We start from the raw sequence: 15,580 nt of genomic DNA on the forward strand, positions 1-15,580 counted from the left end.
TGCTTAGAATCTATAGATCTAACTAGAACTTTGTTCTAACAATTGGTATCAGAGCAGGAGACTGTGTGATCAATACACATTCCTTATGTGTTAAGAATTCTTTAGGGTTTCCGCTTTTATCGAATAAAAGGAAGTCGTCTTGTTCCTGTCGACGGTAACTCTTGTGTTTGATAAAACCCTAATCTCAAGTTTACAGGTCTGGTTCTAACAGTTCTAAGGAAAGGCTCACCATGTCTCACGAAGATGCTCAAACTAATCCCATCAACATCTCCAATAGCGTTGGATCCACTACAACGGTTCCCATTCTTTACACTCAGGACTATGTAGTGTGGGCGCATCACTTTGAAGATTACGTAGTTGGATCTGAAGATAATGGTTATCTCATTTGGGAAGCTATGATGCTTGGGCCGTTTGTTCACTCTGGAACGAACAGGACAGTGAAGACTCAAAAAGAATATAATCAGCTTGTGGCGGACGTAGATAAGATGCCACAGGATGAAAAGGCCGTAGATAAGATGCCATGAGAATGATCAAATTTGCACTGCAATCTAACACTTTTCGGTTAGTTGGTTCATGCACGACGACTAAAGAAATCTGGGATAGGTTGAAAGAACTCTACTCAACCGATGAGGGTCTAGAAAACTTGATTCCAACTTTGTTGCTCTTAGAATTTGGATTTTTTGAATAGAAACCTGAAGAGAATTGATCGAGAAAAAGGTAACCTTCATGAATGGTTTAAGACCAAAATGGATGGCAGTAGTTTCAACAGTGAAAGCTCACGAACAATTTAAATCATACTCGCTAGCGAAACTGGTGGGTATACTTAAATCCCATGAGAGTGTGGTAACCAAGGAGGCAAAGATAGTTTCGGGTATGGGATTGCTGGCCCTTGTCTCAAAAAAGTGTTGCAGAAGAAGAGGAGGAGTCATATATGTCTGAGTGTGACCATACAGGCGAAGAATATGCAATGATGATCACCAACCCAAAGAAGTTTGCACAAAAGAAGTTCCATGTCAATAAGAACAGAAACTGGCAAGGAAGTTACAGTTCTGAGAAGGTGAAAGAAGAAACGAAGAATACCTCTCAAAAGGATGACGAGAAGAAGGAAAGCAAGCTTACATGAGACTTTGGGTTCGACTGCAATTACTGTCATGGCAAGAACCACTTTGCCAAGGATTGCAAGTTGAGAAAAATGGCTAAGAAAACGGATGGTAAAGATGATGAGGCGTATTACATGCGAAAGTTGGAAGAACTCAAGAAAAAGAAGGCAAGTAACAGTTCAATGAATGCCTTGATTGTGCAGGAGTCTGGTCAATGGATGAACATGTGTTCGGTGGCATTGAAGTCTGGTCAACGGATTCTCAGGATGAAGAAGTGAGAAAACCCACACATGGAAGAGCTTATCTAGCGAGAGATACTGGTTCGGCTGGAAAATGTTTGATTGTTACAGCTGGAAGACCAACCGAACGAGAGCTTAAGGAGCCAAACCTGACTGAGGACAAGTGCTTTGCAGCCAAGCCTGTAAGTGAGAAGATTAACGAATTTGATCGACTAATGAAAAAGGTACAATCCATCCTTGAATCACTTAAAGTTCCAGTAACGAATTATGAAGAAGAATTAAATGAATTAACATTTAAATTTTCTAACTTAAGTGGTAGTCTCATGTAAACTCACTTAGCGAACTCTAACCTAACTAACCAACTCAGCAGGGTGTCTTCGAAGAGTGAGGAGCAAAGGATGTGCATTGAGCTATAGGATACATAGTTAAATAGAGCTAGGGATGAAATTATTTATTTGCAATGAGACAATTTAAAGTTTTTAAAACAACGAAATGTTTTTTGCTTAATTGCTAAACGCTTATATACAAATATTGCTCAGTTACACTTAAACTGTGAAATAGGGAAAAAGATTCATAAGATGATCTTGCCCTTCCTTGAATTTAAGGAGGATGAGGTCATCGTTGAGTGTGAATCCATAATGTCCTCAGAAGAGACATCCATCACTTATAAAATCGTAGTAGACAAGATAGAGACATTCATTGACTCTAAGGAACATAAGTGTATGCTCAAAAATCTTTTAGATGAAATGATAGGTTGAAAATTAAGTCTGGGACCATTGAATCATTTGACTCGTCTAACGCCAAATTACTTTCAGAACATAAAATGAATATAGAAAACACGTTTGAGTTTGATGAGGAAATTGAGATGAGCAAAATCTCGGTAGAAGATGTGGTTGATTGCTCTAAATTTATGAAGAGCAAAACCGAGAATAAGAAACCCCTCGTATCTGAAAACTCAGTTGAATATGCTTTCCTGTCAAAGGACAAGCCACAGAAACTCAAAGAGAAAGCAATGGTTTATCAAAACGTTCAAACTGTGCTAAATCAGGTATATGGTGTTACAGGGGTCACTGAAAAACAAACAGCAGAATTGAAAATCTTCGTCGACACAAACAATGCTGAAGGGTGCGACAAATATTTCTGTTCAGCCCCTATTGATAATGCAGACGAAACCATCGGCTTATCGGAGCGAACCTCATGGAGGGTAAGAGGTAGATATGTTTCTGAACCCATAAAAAAACCCTCGAGTTTCGACAAACCAAGCACAAGTGGAACAAAAGAGATACCTGAAAAACCAAAGAAAACACCAAATGTTCCTTCCAAGACAACTGAAACTCAAAAGGAAAAGCCAAAATCAAGCTTCAATATTCATAAATCTCAAAAGCAGTTAGCTGAACGGAAATGCCAAAGAAATCAGAGATACATGAAGAATCTGAATGAGCGAAAACGGTATTGGCAGTCTCAAAACCCTAATTACGTTCCTTCCAAGAAAGAGTCAAACATGAAGAAAAATGACGAGCCAAACCGAAAGGAAAGTTTTTGTCCAAACTCCTATTATTCCGAATCTCAGAACCGAACATCCAGTTTCGGTTCCAACACCAAAGCTCAGAACCGAACATCTAGTTTTGGTTCCAACACCAAAGCTCAGTACCAAAGGTGAAGTTTTAGTCACAACGTCAAGACTAATAACTGAAAGTCAAGTTTCAGTCCTTCCTACTACCCAAGAAAACCGAATTTAGTGAAGGACATCAAAGGAAAGGGAAAGCTTGATTCAGATTCTAATATCAATAATAAGAAAAAGTCAGCTAACCCTAGGATTCAAAAGAACATTCCAAAACCATCTAACAACACACCATCTAATGAACCACAATTTAAACAAGATAAAAACAAAATCAAGGTGTATACCATCAAAAGAAAAGATAAAACCACTCTAATAAAAGGAACTTATTTGGTTGATATTTCTACTGCTATTCCTTTTTCTGTAAAAGACTCACCAGAGCCCAAGAGACTTTGGGTTCCTAAATCTGCTTGAACTTGCAGGTTATAAGTGACGAGTAGTTCGATGACGAATGGTACATAGACAGTGGCTGCTCGTGTCACATGACAGGAAGGAGGGAAGAGCTGAGGGAATTTTGGTACCTTAAGGATGGTGGATGTGTGAAGTATGCAAATAACTCTTATGGCACAATCAAAGGATATGGAATGATAACCAACAAAGACTTCTCGATTCGAAAAGTAGCTTATGTGGAAGGGTTGCAGCACAACCTCATTAGTGTATCTCAATTGGTTGTGGGAACTGGTTTGAAGGATTCATTCGATGATGAGGGATCAGAAATAATTGAGAAGAAATCCAAAAGAGTTCTGTTAAAGTCTGAATGCAATGGAGAGATGTATCCTTTAAATCACAACCCTATTCGAGGAAAACCAGCAATATGCCTGCTGTCAAAGGCGAACACTGATGATATCTGGTTATGGCATCGATGCCTATCGCACCTGAACTTCAAAGACATTAATAAAGCTGGTGCTTGGTGATCATGTTCGAGGCCTGCCTCTTCTCAAGTTTGATAAGGAACACCTATGTGCAGCGTACGTGATGGGCAAACAAAGCAGAAAGAGCCATCCTACATGTATCAACACAAAGATTGTTGAAGCTCTTGAACTTCTGCATATTGACTTATGTGGACCTTCGGCTATCGAAAGCTTCGGTGGTAGTAAGTTCATTATTATGATAGTAGATGATTTTTCATGCTTCACCTGGGTTTTCTTTCTTAAACAGAAATCAGACGCGACTCCCAAGTTGAAGACGTTTATCAAGCAAGTGGAAGTGCAGCTGCGAAAGCTGGTGAGGAATATTAGAAGCGACAATGGGCTTGAATTCAAGAATAAAGATTTTGAGGATTTTATGGCTGAAAAGAGGATAACTCACAACTTCTCGACCCCCTATACACCACAACAGAATGGAATTGTTTAAAGACGAAGTCGTTCTTTATGTGAGGGAGCCCGAACCATGCAAAGCTTCGCTTCTCTTCCGCTATACTTATGGGCTGATGCAGTTGCAACTGCGTGCTATACTCTAAGTCGATCCTTACTTAACAAATGATTATCCATCACTCCATATGAGATTCTGAACAACCGAAAGCCCAACATTATGTTTTTCCACGTGTTCGATTCAAGGTGCTTCATTTTCAATTCCAAAGAGAACCGAAACAAGTTTGACGTCAAAGCCGATGAGGGAATTTTTCTTGGCTATTCACTCACTTCAAAGGCATACAGAGTTTTGAACAAGCGCTACAAACGTATTGAAGAAACATACTATGTAACCTTTGATGACAACTACATGAAGAAAGTTCAAAGAAGCGAAAGTGCTTTGGGGGGAAATATTTCCTGAATCAGGACAAGTCTCGGTTCCCATTTCCAACTTGTTTGAAGAGTACATAAGGCTATTTGATGAACCAGAGAAGGTTGCACACTCAAAGGTGAAAGCAACTGACAATAAAATCGACAATCTGTAGAAGATCATTGATGAAGCTGCAAAAGAAATGGAAAATGAAACTCCTAAACCGACTGGTGGTCAACCCTCAACTAACCCTCCAAACAACGGCTCAATGTTCAAGGGGGAGGGTTTATCTGCACCAAAGACAACTGATCTGTCTTTCGAAGGGGAGAATCCAACTCCATCCCCAACCAATGATAGTCCAATCGAGCGGGAGAATCCAACTCCAACAGAGGAGGAAAACTTTGAACCTGACAAGGGATATGCTTCACCATTTGAGGGGGAGAATGAGAATATAAATGACGAAGGTGATTAATCAGAACATGAAGAAGAGCTAAATGCAGAGTTTGATCCAGGCTATGACCCTAATTACCCTCCTCTAACAAAATAGACTAAGGATCATCCAAAAGCACAAATTATTGGTGAATCATATGAGCGAGTTCTCACACGTTCACAATTGAAAGCAAAACAAATTGCATTATTCTCTAATGTTGAATTTTGTATGTTTAATTTGTTTGTCTCCAAAGTCAAACCGAAGATGGTTAATGCTACACTTGATCACGCTGATTGGGTACAAGCTATGCAAGATGAACTCCATGAGTTTGAACGTAATCAAGTTTGGAGGCTGATTCCCACTCCAAAGGATGCTTCAGTAGTCGGCTTAAAATGGGGCTTCACGAATAAGTTGGACAAAGAGGGCAACGTCATACACAATCAGGCTCGGTTGGTGGTGAAGGGATATTGCCAAGAAGAAGGAATAGACTATGAGGAGACCTTTGCTCCTGTAGCAAGGTTGGAATCAGTTAGGGTCTTTTTGGCATATGCTGCTCATAAAAACTTCAAAGTTTTCCTATTGGATGTGAAATGTGCCTTCTTAAATGGAGAACTAGAAGAAACGATGTATGTTGAGCAAACACCTGGGTTCGTGAACGAGAGATACCCCGATCACTGCTATGTGTTAGATAAAGGTGTATATGGATTGAAGCAAGCACCGAGGGCCTTGTATGAAACTTTAACTCGCTTTCTTAAAATTTCGAAATTCAAGAAAGATTCGGTTGACCCAACCTTCTCCCGAAAGAAAGAAGGGAAACATCTAATGATAGTTCAGATTTATGTCGATGACATCATCTTCGGCTCCACGAATCCTAGCTTAACGGCTGAATTCAGGAAGTTGATGGAGACTAAATTTGAATGAGTGCAATGGGTCCAATTAATGTTTTACTTGGTTTGAATATAAGACAGGGTCCAAAAGGCATTTTTATCAACCAGGAGGCCTACACGAAGAACATGCTGGCAAAGTTTGGTATGACGGGAGATTCAAAAGTGAAGGTTCCTATGGCATTTGGCACAAAGCTAACACCGTCTCTGGAAAAACCTGTCATTGACGTAACACTCTATCGTCAAATGATAGGGTCTCTTATGTATCTAACAGCTAGTAGACCAGAAATTATGTGTTTTGTTTTTTATTGTTCCATGTTTCAAGAAAATCCAAGAGAACCTCACATGGTGGCAGTGAAAAATATTTTATGTTATCTAAAGCGAACCTCTTCTCTCGGTCTTTGGTACCTTGCTAGATCTGGATTCTTTGTTCAAGCCTTTTCTGACGCCGATCTTGGAGGATGTGGTCTGGACCTAAAGAGCACAACTGGTGGATGCCAATTCCTTAACGGTAAACTTGTTAGCTGGCAGTCCAAGAAGCAAACATATGTGTCTCTTTCAACAGCCGAAGTTGAGTACATAGCTGCAGCATCTTGTCCCTCTCAAGTGATATGGATACAAAGCCAACTAAGAGACTACAGACTAAATATGAAGAAAATACCTCTCTATTGTGACTCAGAAAGCACAATAAGAATATGTCACAATCCAATGCCACACTCAAAGACAAAGCATATTGCACTGAGATACCATTTAATAGAGGACCATGTAGAAGATGGGAACGTGGAAGTACATTTCATTCGGTCCTCTGATCAACTGGCTGAAATCTTCACTAAAGCTTTACCAGAAGCAAGCTTCAATAAAATTTTACAAGGTTTGGGAATGATGGTTTCGGCTGACATTTATTTCGGCTCCGGAATTTTAGGGAACCGAAATGAACCGAACGCTCAGCTTATTTCACTTCATTCTTTTAAGGTTTGGTTTCGGCTGTATATTTTGTAAACTTTTTTTGAAGTATATTTCATACTCTATTTTCTCTTTCTTTTTTATTTCTAGAGTGTTTAGTGTTAATTTCTTTTTGTTTATTTTTCTGTTTTTATTATTTTTTAGAAAATTCAAAAATCCAAAATTATATATATATTTTTTGTTTTTTATTATTTTTCAGAAAATTCAAAAATCCAATAATATTTTTTGTTTCTGTTTTTATTATTTTTCAAAAAATTCAAAAATCCAATAATATTTTTTGTTTCTGTTTTTATTATTTTTCAAAAAATTCAAAAATCCAAAAATAATTTTTTTTTGTTTTTATTATTTTTCAGAAAATTTAAAAATCCAAAAATATTTTTCCAAAAGATTCTATCTTTTATTTTTCTCTTAATTTTTTTTTGTTTTGTTTGTGTGGTTTGCTTGTTTGCTTATTCTCTTTGCTAGGTACCAAGTACATCATTGCTACATATTGGAGCTAGGGCAGGTGTGATTATCTTAATATGAACTAGTTAAGTGTCCCTAGAAGCATGTTGCTGCATGTAGACCGAAGCCTTTAAGACTAGGAGCAAGGCCTTAATGATTCGATCTATACCTATCATTTCTTCCCAATCAGGCTGATAAATCCACTCAAATCATGAGCTGCCTTACTCTTCTCAAATGAGTTAAGAGTTTTCTTCTTTGTCATGTTTATACAACATAGGTACTTTCGGTTCCTTAACCACCTCCTTTATATTCTCCATCTACTTTCGTTTCAACACGGTAACCCTTGAGACTCTCAGATATTACCACTGAGGTTTATGGTCGCACAAAATCTTTGTTTATGATCTTAGATGCGTACACCATGTACTAAATGAGACCCAAAAACCAATACCAACAATGAATTGACGGTGAATATTAATATTCAAGATCTCACTTGTTACCTAATGAAATCTCATTTTATTTTGGAGTGGTCTTTTATGAAATTTTCTAACACCAAGGCATTTCTTCCCAAAAAGATCCAGTTTGTTTTTGCTTTTTGAGATTTTTATAACATCTTTAGTCACAACAAATGTTATCCAACCTACTTGTTCAACAGACCACTTCGGTCTCACAAGTACTTCATCCAACGTTCGGTCTTATGTTAAGAATCGATGTTCGATTGAAGATAAGCCACCCTTTAGACTATTATTTAAAAAGAAGCCTTTCGGTGTTTCTTTACAAGCACTCGATCGTATTTTCTCGGGGAACCACGCAAGCACTTCAAGTCTCTCTTGACTTTGAAGGAAGAGATTTTTGCCTGGAATCATCTGCTTTGTGTCTTATTAAAGACATCACTCACATCCTATACATATTTGGCTTTATTTCTTTATTTTTAGCACACTGTTACACGAATATACTTTGTAATTTTCCAAAATTCTGGTTTGATGTTTCGTTTAGGCGCGATTATGGTTCTTATAATATCTGGAGCGAACGTGAATTTGAAAAGACGATATGTGGATAAGATTTTGGGCGCGTGAATTTGAACAGTTCCTAAACCCACGCTTGATGATATCTATCTGGGGTAACCAACCTGTCACATCGCGCATTTTCAGGCGTCGTTTCAATGATCGTATCATCATCATGAAGATACTTTATCTCTCTTGGCAACGGTATATAAAGGGTTTCCCGCGCAAATTGTACCTTCTTACCTTATTCAAACTCTCTTAAATACGTAAGGCGATCAACAACTGTTCATCTTCTTCCTTGCATCAACAATGGCGGACTCATCATCTGTTCAAGATCAAACTGCTTCATCGACATTGCTTATGATCAAAGCGAATCAGAACATGATCATTCAACTAAACCCCTTTCTGTATGATGCGTACATGCTCCAAGTTGTCGAATGTCTCAATTACACTCCTCTGGTTATCGCACTCACGCAGGTGGAATCTGTTCCGATATCTCTACTATCCCAAGTCTATTCTACTGCAACCTATGAAGAGAACAAGGAGAGGATCTATTTTCAAATCTTCTCTCACAAGGCATCAATCTCCAAAGGGCGATTATGTTCCCTGTTAAAGCTTGTTGATGCCTTTGTTATCTCTCCCGATTTCGTCACCACAACTCAACTGTTTACAATGCTTTATGAGATGGGGTACACTGATGTTCTTACCACAGTGACGAAGGTTAAGAAATCGTGTTTGCCACCACAATGGAATGGGTTACTTACTCTTCTCAATAAGGGTTTAGTGGAGAGGGTTGTTGGGTCAGATGGTACCAATAAGGGTTTTCTGACCATTATCTATCGTCTCTACCATGGCGTTAACCTCGATTATGGGTCGATTATTTGGTCGCAACTGGTTCAAATTCTCAACACATCGATGAGACATTCCGAGATTTCTTGTGGTCGTTTCTGGACCATCGTCACTCGAAGGGCCATTGACACTTTGTAGATTCCAGTCATGCAGGATTCCTTGGTCTCCTCTGTGGCTACTTTTCGTACAAATAAGATCATCTTCTCTGATGCCACCAAGTTCTCCCACAATGGTTCAATACCTGAAACGATGTACCGGTGTGTTTCAACCAAATGTAAGGTGATGGCTGACTACTGAAAGCTTCCTCCCAAAGGACCAAGATAACTAACTCCTGAACAGCAAGCTACTTTAGATGCTATGGAGAAGCCATCCAACCGAGGAAAAAGAAAAAACACCAAGAAAGTGACAACCAAAGGTCCTTCGTCTAAGCCTGTCAAGTCTAAAAAGCGAAAGGCTGACAAGGCTGATTCTTCGGCTCCAAAGAAAGTTAAGAAGATGGCCAGGAAATCTAAGAGTCCTTCTCCTCCAAGCTCAGACCATGATGAGGAGCGATCAGCAGATGAGGAAGAATAAGTTCAGCATCATGGTTCACCAATAGGTAATACACCTCCTCGTTCTCCAACTCCCATTGAACAACTTCATGGCAAGATTCCAACACCTCCTCCATCTCCACCGAAAACTATTGTTCCAGTTTCGGTTGCTCCCATTCCACCACCTCCTACATCTCAAACCACCACTTCTATACTACCACCACCAGTTAGTACCGTACCAATTTCTACCACTCCTTTACCACCTCCTATCTTTTCCCAAGCAACTACCACCACTACAACCGAACCTCCAGTAAACATCAACGTATCTGATATGGGGGCTAATACTGAAACCGAACCTCCTATTACATCCAAACCTCTTTCACCCTCCCCCTCAACCGACTCTGGTGATAATCTTGGTGGTGCCAATCTTGATTTTGACTCAAACTATTACAGTCCTTATCGTCTTCCCACAAATGAAAAAGAAGATGTTCTTGTCACCAGACAACAAGTGCAAAGTCTTGATGAAAAACTTGATCAATTGCTTGCCTCTTCAAAGACGTATAACAATGTGGTGCTCAAGGCTTTTTTGGACACTGCTTTTGAGCAATATACAGGCGCCATTGACAAATCAACAAAAGCGGTTGAAGCCTCCACTTCTTCTTGCTAGAAGGCTACAACCAAAGTTGTAGAACTTATTCACAGTTCTCAGATTTTTCTTGAATCCCTCAAAGGTCACGCTGATTCAAATGTAGCTAAAGTGAACGTTTCAGTTTACTCTTTATCAAAGTCACTTCAAGAAGAGCAACCCAAATTTGAGAATGTTCGTTCTTCAATTCAAGCTGAGAACACTTCTCTACTTAGCTCTATGAATTCTCGGCTTGAAACACTCCATGCTGATTTGGCAAAGGAGAGTGCATTAAGGGAGGATCTTGCATGTCAAACCTCTACCATTGAAGTTTAGAAAGTTCAATTGGCTCAAGCTAAAAGGGAGATGTCATTGTTGAAGACTGAACGAGCTGTATTTCGGAGTTGTGTTGGTGATGTTCAGCCTATGCTAAACAATATTCTTAGTGCTCATGATTCGATACTTACTCTGACCATCCGTAATCATCTGACTTCCAAGCTTCTTCCTGCCCTTGCACTTTTACATGAAATGAAGGGTGTTTCAAACTCTCTTAAATACGTAAGGCGATCAACAACTGTTCATCTTCTTCCTTGCATCAACAATGGCGGACTCATCATCTGTTCAAGATCAAACTGCTTCATCGACATTGCTTATGATCAAAGCGAATCAGAACATGATCATTCAACTAAACCCCTTTCTGTATGATGCGTACATGCTCCAAGTTGTCGAATGTCTCAATTACACTCCTCTGGTTATCGCACTCACGCAGGTGGAATCTGTTCCGATATCTCTACTATCCCAAGTCTATTCTACTGCAACCTATGAAGAGAACAAGGAGAGGATCTATTTTCAAATCTTCTCTCACAAGGCATCAATCTCCAAAGGGCGATTATGTTCCCTGTTAAAGCTTGTTGATGCCTTTGTTATCTCTCCCGATTTCGTCACCACAACTCAACTGTTTACAATGCTTTATGAGATGGGGTACACTGATGTTCTTACCACAGTGACGAAGGTTAAGAAATCGTGTTTGCCACCACAATGGAATGGGTTACTTACTCTTCTCAATAAGGGTTTAGTGGAGAGGGTTGTTGGGTCAGATGGTACCAATAAGGGTTTTCTGACCATTATCTATCGTCTCTACCATGGCGTTAACCTCGATTATGGGTCGATTATTTGGTCGCAACTGGTTCAAATTCTCAACACATCGATGAGACATTCCGAGATTTCTTGTGGTCGTTTCTGGACCATCGTCACTCGAAGGGCCATTGACACTTTGTAGATTCCAGTCATGCAGGATTCCTTGGTCTCCTCTGTGGCTACTTTTCGTACAAATAAGATCATCTTCTCTGATGCCACCAAGTTCTCCCACAATGGTTCAATACCTGAAACGATGTACCGGTGTGTTTCAACCAAATGTAAGGTGATGGCTGACTACTGAAAGCTTCCTCCCAAAGGACCAAGATAACTAACTCCTGAACAGCAAGCTACTTTAGATGCTATGGAGAAGCCATCCAACCGAGGAAAAAGAAAAAACACCAAGAAAGTGACAACCAAAGGTCCTTCGTCTAAGCCTGTCAAGTCTAAAAAGCGAAAGGCTGACAAGGCTGATTCTTCGGCTCCAAAGAAAGTTAAGAAGATGGCCAGGAAATCTAAGAGTCCTTCTCCTCCAAGCTCAGACCATGATGAGGAGCGATCAGCAGATGAGGAAGAATAAGTTCAGCATCATGGTTCACCAATAGGTAATACACCTCCTCGTTCTCCAACTCCCATTGAACAACTTCATGGCAAGATTCCAACACCTCCTCCATCTCCACCGAAAACTATTGTTCCAGTTTCGGTTGCTCCCATTCCACCACCTCCTACATCTCAAACCACCACTTCTATACTACCACCACCAGTTAGTACCGTACCAATTTCTACCACTCCTTTACCACCTCCTATCTTTTCCCAAGCAACTACCACCACTACAACCGAACCTCCAGTAAACATCAACGTATCTGATATGGGGGCTAATACTGAAACCGAACCTCCTATTACATCCAAACCTCTTTCACCCTCCCCCTCAACCGACTCTGGTGATAATCTTGGTGGTGCCAATCTTGATTTTGACTCAAACTATTACAGTCCTTATCGTCTTCCCACAAATGAAAAAGAAGATGTTCTTGTCACCAGACAACAAGTGCAAAGTCTTGATGAAAAACTTGATCAATTGCTTGCCTCTTCAAAGACGTATAACAATGTGGTGCTCAAGGCTTTTTTGGACACTGCTTTTGAGCAATATACAGGCGCCATTGACAAATCAACAAAAGCGGTTGAAGCCTCCACTTCTTCTTGCTAGAAGGCTACAACCAAAGTTGTAGAACTTATTCACAGTTCTCAGATTTTTCTTGAATCCCTCAAAGGTCACGCTGATTCAAATGCAGCTAAAGTGAACGTTTCAGTTTACTCTTTATCAAAGTCACTTCAAGAAGAGCAACCCAAATTTGAGAATGTTCGTTCTTCAATTCAAGCTGAGAACACTTCTCTACTTAGCTCTATGAATTCTCGGCTTGAAACACTCCATGCTGATTTGGCAAAGGAGAGTGCATTAAGGGAGGATCTTGCATGTCAAACCTCTACCATTGAAGTTTAGAAAGTTCAATTGGCTCAAGCTAAAAGGGAGATGTCATTGTTGAAGACTGAACGAGCTGTATTTCGGAGTTGTGTTGGTGATGTTCAGCCTATGCTAAACAATATTCTTAGTGCTCATGATTCGATACTTACTCTGACCATCCGTAATCATCTGACTTCCAAGCTTCTTCCTGCCCTTGCACTTTTACATGAAATGAAGGGTGTTTCGGAGAGGTTCGTACCTCCAAAACAAGGGGGAAAAAGGTGTTCAGACAACTCAACGGAAGGTCACTGTCAAAACAGAACCAAAGGGTAATGAAGTTTCGGGTTCTGGTAATCAAGATAAGAAGAAGGGACTTGCTGATGATAGTGATGAAGAATAAACAATTGTCGAAGCCCTGAAACGAAAGAAAAGGGATAAGGAATTGGATGAAGCCCTTAGGGTTTCAAAGGAAGCAGAAGAGATGGAGCGAAAGAACAAGGAAGAGCAAGATGCCTTAAATTGCAAAAAGGCCTTGTTTCCTCATTGGACTAGGGAAACACTCATCAAATAAGAGATAGAGTTTCCAAGCGTGTACTGGCTGGAACCTGTAGCTTCGTTTGATTGTGAGAATTCAAGGGACTCTCAGTTTGATATGCCTATAACACGAAAGGCATTTACTTTTCACTGCTTTGATTCAACTGTTCAAGTTCCCTCACCTCACCTTCATGTTGATCGTGAACTTATCGATTTTTATCTCAAGTTCGGTCAGCCTCAGTACCTGACATGGAGTGCAAAGAAGATTGTAACTGTCAAGGTGTTGAAACCTTTGCCTACAAGGAAGTTTGTCAATGTTAAATTCAAAATAACCCGAGGTCCAGACAACTCGGTTTCTGTTATATCCTTGGTAGATCTTCCAAACTTGAATCCTCAGGATTAAATCTTGTTGTTTAACATATTGCTCACTAATGCGAAAGAATATGAGCCGATCCTAGATCATCTGAAGAGGATGTTGGCTTCCTATATCCATGAAGTAGCTGCAATGGATCAGGAGATTGCTAAAGTTTTGAAGAAGAAACCCACTATAAAGCCAACTGCAAAACCTAGAGATGTGAACAAAATGAAGATGGGTCAAATTGATTCTACAAATCTCACAGTGATGTTCAAAAGAGGCGAAGCCAACAAATTTCTTTTCGCTCTTGTTGATAAGCATTTGTTCTCAACGAACTGCTTGGAGCACATAATTAATATCATCCATCCATGCAAGCAGAACACTGAGGCAGACAAGAAGAACTTCACGGACATGCTTCAGTGGTATATCACTTTTTTTCATACTCTTTTGGCCATTATACCGAAGGTGTTCAAGACTGTTAAGAAGTCTTCTATAGCTCAACCGAACTGAGCTTTCGGCTCCATTGACGCAAAGGGAGAGATGGTTGGGTATTTTATGTTCCGTCATGGGCTTATTTTTGTATATCCGGATATGGCTAGTCCATCCATGATGATTTAGAAGGGTTAAGCTATAAATAGTGCATGCATGTATTCCTTAGATACGGTCGTGATTATAATTATTATTGCTTTGTAACCCTAAACACCTCTACAGTCGAAGTTCTTAATTGAGCTCTTCTGAGGTGTTAAAGTTTAATCATTCGACATCAGTTAAACAAGTCCTGTGTTTTTCATTACATCATTTATTGTTTATCTGCTTAGAATCTATCGATCCAACTAGAACTTTGTTCTAACAGAAATCACTAGCTCAATAAGTCAGTTAAGTTTATTAATTTTTAGTGTGACTCATAAGACGTTTTAGTTTCTCCGGTTGATCCTTCCTTGGCAAACTCCTCTTAAATCTCTTTTTGTTCCTCCTTGACTCCTCTACTGACTGCTATGATGGAGTGGTTACACCTATTTGGGTTTGTCGGTCAATAATGGAAATATATAAAGAATCTATGAGAGTAAGTGAAACAATATGGGGTGATCCTTACCGGGTCCTCCTATAATTGTGCAATGTATACAAGTTGTATATAATTTAAGATTAAATAGACCATCGAATAAGTGATCCTACTCCAAAACCACAACCAAACAAGGAACAGGAAGTGAAGCATACATCACAAATTCTAAGTCTATAAAATCTCAATTATATAAAACCTTGGAAGTATTCACTTCAGAATCATAGACCTACCAGAAGGGTCTTTTAAATTCTCACATAAGTTGTTTATAGTTCCTAATATACTCGTATAGTATTTTAATGTAATGAACTTGGTATGTTTTAAACTTGTTGTTGTCTTATAGTATCATAAAATACTCCCATAGTATTTAAACTTTATGTTCTGATCTAGAAATCCCTTGAATAGAGTTAGGTAACTTTTAAGAATGTTGCAACACCACATCACTCCCAAACACATGTCGGTCACATCTCAAATGAATATACTTGATCAGGCTATATTGATCCCAGATATGATTGTTGGGTTTTGAGCATTCTAACACTCCTAAGTGTACATGCAACCCTAAATACCTTCGATCTATGTTTTCTCTATTATACATGCAAATATGAATATTCCAAGGTATTATCCTAACTAGCATACAAA

General features: G+C 39.4%; 1 pseudogene; it reads left to right on the forward strand.

Moving 5' to 3' along the window:
* Window positions 1–3,873: 3,873 nt before the first annotated feature.
* On the forward strand, window positions 3,874–8,470 carry LOC145095583 (uncharacterized; annotated as a pseudogene).
* The last annotated feature ends 7,110 nt before the right edge of the window (window positions 8,471–15,580 follow it).

This window comes from Lactuca serriola, chromosome 3, assembly GCF_051521515.1.
Source record: "Lactuca serriola cultivar US96UC23 chromosome 3, Lser_US96UC23_V15, whole genome shotgun sequence".
NCBI classification, from domain to species: Eukaryota; Viridiplantae; Streptophyta; class Magnoliopsida; order Asterales; family Asteraceae; genus Lactuca; species Lactuca serriola.